We start from the raw sequence: 5,325 nt of genomic DNA, 5'->3' as shown, positions 1-5,325 counted from the left end.
GTGCTTTCCAGTCAGCTATGGAGGGAACAAGCCCCAAGGGCAAACTCTGCAGCTGTTGACAGTTCCTGGCTGGGCAGGTGACCTGAGAACACCAGAGGCCCTGAAGCTGGCTGCACCTTGACATTCAGATCTCAGATTGCCTGAGGCCAAGGTAGGAGTTGAGTGGGATGTGTTGCCGTAGCAACCTCCCATTTCCCTGGTGAACTCTTTTGGGCCTACTCTGCACAACAGCATTGCTCAGTGGCCTGGGACTCCCTCCTGATCCCCACTGGGGCAGCTGAGAGTGCACACTTGCTGAGTGCTTCATCTTCCCTTCTCCTGTGATACCCAGAAAGCTAAAAAAAAAAAAAAAGACAGAAAATTAGGACGTCCCCAGAGCCTTGCCCTCGGTCTAGGCTGACTGAGCAACACTCTCCAAGGAGAAACCCTACAACCACCATCATAGCTGACCTTCTCCCACAAGTGCCCCCTCCTGGATGGAGGTCAACAGTACAGTCAACCACACTGAATACAATACATCAGCTTTGGGGAAGGCCAGATCCCAAGTGCCAGCTAACAACACTTTCCAAGTCACTTGGGCCACACAGGACACCATGAGCCCGTGCAGGTACACAGCACAGGGTGGCCACATCTGGCAATTGAGAAACTCACCACACCAAGGCTATATATAACCAGGGGGAAACGATCATGCCTATGTCAGCCCCCTGCCAACCTCAAATAAGAAGAAATCTACCCAAATGAGAAGGAACCAGAAAAATAATTCTGACAATATGGGGGAGAAAAGCCATATTCATATATGTTTCTCCTACACCCCCAAAGACTGCATCAACTCTTCAGCAACTAACTCTAACTAAAATGAAATTGTTGAAAGTACACACATAGAATTTAAAAGGTTGATAAAATTGGTCAATGAACGAAAGGAGAAAGTTGAAAACCAATATAAAGAAATTTTTAAAACGAGGACATGGATGAAAAATTCTCCCAAGATACCAACAACTTAAAATAATCAAGCTGAAATTCCAGAAATGAAAGAAGCATTTAGGAAAATGCAGTGGACTAGAATAAGCAGAAGAAAGAATCTCAGAACTTGAAGACAAGGCTTTTGAATTAACCCAATCAAAAAACAATAAAGAAAAAAGAATCAAGAGACTGAAACAAAGTCTCCAAGAAATGTGGGATTATATAAAACATCCAAACCTAAGAACCATAGGTGTCCTGAGGAAGAAGAAAAAGCAACAGTTTTGGAAAGGCTATTTGAGGGACTAATGTAGAAAAACTTCCCTGGCCTTGCCAGAGATCTAAACATCCAGTTATAAGAACCCCCAAAGATACAAAAAGCCTCCAGAAGATTCATTGCAAAAATGTCATTCCCAGGGCATATAATCATCCAAGTTATGCAAAATTAATGTGAAGGAAAGACTATTAAGGGAAGTGAGATAAAAGTATCAAATAACTTACAAAGGCAAACCTATCAGACTAAAAGTAGGCTTCTCAGAAGAAATCTTACAAGCCAGAAGGGAGTGGGGCCCCATCTTCAATCTCTTCAAACAAAATAACTGTCAGTCAAGGATTTTGTATCCCACAAAAATAAGTTTTATAAATGAAGGAGAAATGAAGTCCTTCATAGACAAGTAAACATCGAGGGAATTTGTCATCACTAGACAGGTTCTACAATAAATATTCAAAGATATACTAAATACTGAAACAAAAGGTCAAAATACATTAAAAGAAAGATGCTGGAAATCATAAAGTTCACAGGCTTTATGGAACATCAACACAATAGAGAAAACAAATAAACAAAGCAACCAGACAACTACCAATATGATGAATAGAATAGTACCTTACATATAATTATTAACTCTGAACACAAATGGTCTCAGTGTCCCACTGAAAAGATATAGACTGGCAGAATGATTAAAAAAAGAAAAAGAAAAAAAGAAAAACACAACCCAAATATCTGCTGCCTTCAAGAGACTCACTTAACTCACAAACACTCCTATAGATTCAGGGTAAAGGGGTGGGGAAAAATATTCCATGCAAATGGAAACCAAAAGCGAGCAGGAGTAGCCATTTTCATATCAGATAAAACAGACTTTAAATTAACAATAGAAATTTTTAAATGGCTATTATATAATGATAAAGGGATCAATCCAATGACATGATAGTTTTAAATATATATGTGTGCCTAACACCAGAGTCCCCAGCTTTATGAAACAAATTCTACTAGACCTAAAAAAAAAAGAGAGAGAGAGGGAGACAGAAATGCAAAAATAGTAGGAGACTTTAACACTCCACTGACAGCAATAGCAGAACATCAAGGTAGAAATTTAACAAAGAAACATTGTAGTTAAACAGGACCCTAGAGGAAATGAAACTAACAGACATCTACAGAACACCCCATCCCAAAACTATAGAATACATGGTTTTCTCATCAGCACATGGAACATTCTCCAAGATAAACCATATAATATGCCATAAATCATCTCAATAAATAAATTTTAAAAATAAAAATCATATCAAGCACCATGTCAGACTACAGTAGAATAAAACTAGAAATTATCTCCAAGAAGAACTTGCAAAACTATACAGAGATATGGAAGTTAAACAATCTGCTCCTGAATGATCTTTGGGTCAACAATGAAATCAAGATGGAAATTTAAAAATTCCTTTACAAGTATAACAACAATTAAACAAATTATCAAAGCCTCTGGGACATACCCAAAGCTGTGCTCAGAGGAAAATTTATAGTGCTTAAGACCTACATTAATATGACTGAAAGATCACATCTAACATCACACCTCAAGGAACTAGGAAAAACATGGACAAACCAAACCCAAAGCTAACAGAAGAAAAGAAATAATGAAGATCAGAGAGGAAACAAATAAAATTGGAATAAAAAGATGCAAAGGATTGATGAAACAAAAAATTGGTTCTTTGAAAAGATAAACAAAACTGATAGACCACTAGCTAGATTAATTGAGAAACAAAGAGAAGACTCAAATTAGCTCAATCAGAAAAGAAAAGGAGACATTGCAACAATATGACAGCAATTCAGAAGATCACCCAAGACTTAGGAACACCTCTATGCAAACAAACTAGACAGCCTAGAGGAAATGAATAAATTCTTAGAAACATGCAACCCCCTGACCTTGAATCAGGAAGAAACAGAAATCCTGAACAGACCAATAACAAGTAGCAAGATTGAAACAGTAATTAGAAGTCTCCCAACAACAACAACAACAACAAAATCCAGGACCTGATGGACTCACAGCTAAAGTCTACCAGACCTTCAAATAAGAACTGGTACCAATTTTACTGAAGCTCTTCCATAAGATTGAAGAGGAGCAAATCTTCCCGAACTAATTCTGCAAGGCCAGTATCACTCTGATACCAAAGCCAGGAAAAGACACAATGAAAATAGAAAACTACAGACCAATATCCTTTATGACCATAGACACAAAAGCCCTCAGCAAAATATTAGCACAACACATTAAAAAAAAAAAAAACTATACGATGACCAAGTGGGTTTTATCCCAGGGATGCAGGGTGGTTCAGCATATGTGAGTCGATAAATGTGATCCACTTCATAAACAGTATTAAAAACAAAGATCACATGATCATTTCAATAGACACAGAAAAACATTTGTTAAAATCTAGCATCCCTTCATGATTTCCCTCAGCAAAATAGGCATAGAGAAAACATTCTTCAAAATAATAAAAGCTGTATATGACAAACCCATAGTCAATGTCAGCCTGAACAGAGAAAACACATTCCTTTCCAGAACTGGAACAAGGCAAGAATGCCCACTTTCACCACTACTATTCAACATAGTATTGGAAGTCCTAGCTAGAGCAATCAGGCAAGAAAAATAAATAAAATGTATCCACATTGGAAAAGAATAAATCAAACTATCTCTGTATGCCAACAGTATGATCTTATACCTAGGGAACCCTAAAGACTCCTCCAAAAGACTCTTGGACTTGGTAAATGAATTCAGTAAAGTTTCAAGATACAAAACAACATACACAAATTAGTAGCACTGTTGTACACCAATAACAACCAAGCTGAGAATCAAATCAAGGACTCAATTTCCATTTAACCACAAAGAGCTAAAATACCTAGGGATATATTTAACTAACGAGGTAAAAGATGTCTGCAAGGAGCTCCACAAAACTCTGATGAAAGAAATTGCAGAGGACACAGACAAATAGAGAAATATCCCATGCCCATGAATTGGAAGAATCAGCATTATTAAAATGATCATATTACCAAAAGTAATCTACAGACACAATGCAATCCCTATCAAACTGCAAGTGTAAGTTTCACATAATTAGAAAAAACAATCCTAAAATTCATATGGAACCAAAAAAGAGCCAGAATAGCCAAAGCAATCCTGAACAAAAAGAACAAAGCTGGAGGTATCACATTACCTGACTTCAAATTAGACTACAAAACTGTAGTAGCCAACACAGCATGGTACTGGTACAAGAGCGGATGTATTAACCAATGTAACAGAATAGAGAGTCCAGAAATAAACCCAAGTACCTACAACCAACTGATCTTTGACAAAGCAGTCAAAAATATACACTAGGGATAGGACACCCTATTCAACAAATGGTGCTTGCAAAATTGGATAACTACATGCGGAAAACGAAACCTGATCCATATCTCTCCCCACATGCAAAATTAAGTCAAGATTAAAGACTTAAATGTCAGACCCGAAACCAAAAAATTCTTAGAAGAAAGCCTAGGAAAACCTCTCCTGGACATTGACCTAGGTAAAGAATGTATGGCTAAAACCCCCAAAATAAATGCAACTAAGACAAAAACAAGTAGATGGGACTTAATTAAACTAAAAAGCACCTGCCCAGCCAAAGAAATAATCACCAGAGCAAATAGGCATCCTACAGAATGGGAGAAGACATTCTCAAACTATACATCTGATAAAGGACTGATATCAAGAATCTACAAAGAACTCAAACTAATCAGCAAGAAAAAAGCAAATAATCCTATTAAAAAGTGGAAAATGACCTGAACAGACATTTCTCAAAAGAAGATATACAAATGACCAACAAACACGAAAAAATACTCAGCATCACTCATCATCAGGGAAATGCAAATTAAAACCACAATGAGATGCTACCCTACACCAGAAAAAAATGACCTTTATTAAAAAATCAAAAAACCAATGGATTCTGGCGCAGCTTTTGAGAAAAAGGAAACTTATACACTGTTGGTAGGAGTACAACTTCTATGGAAAGTGGTATGGAAATTACTCAAAGAGCTAAAAGTAGTTCTACCATTTGACCCGGCAATCCCACTAC

This window comes from Carlito syrichta, unplaced genomic scaffold (assembly GCF_000164805.1).
Source record: "Carlito syrichta isolate Samal-C Ts95f unplaced genomic scaffold, Tarsius_syrichta-2.0.1 Scaffold304553, whole genome shotgun sequence".
Taxonomy (NCBI): Eukaryota; Metazoa; Chordata; class Mammalia; order Primates; family Tarsiidae; genus Carlito; species Carlito syrichta.
Note: the sequence above shows the minus strand (reverse complement) of the source record.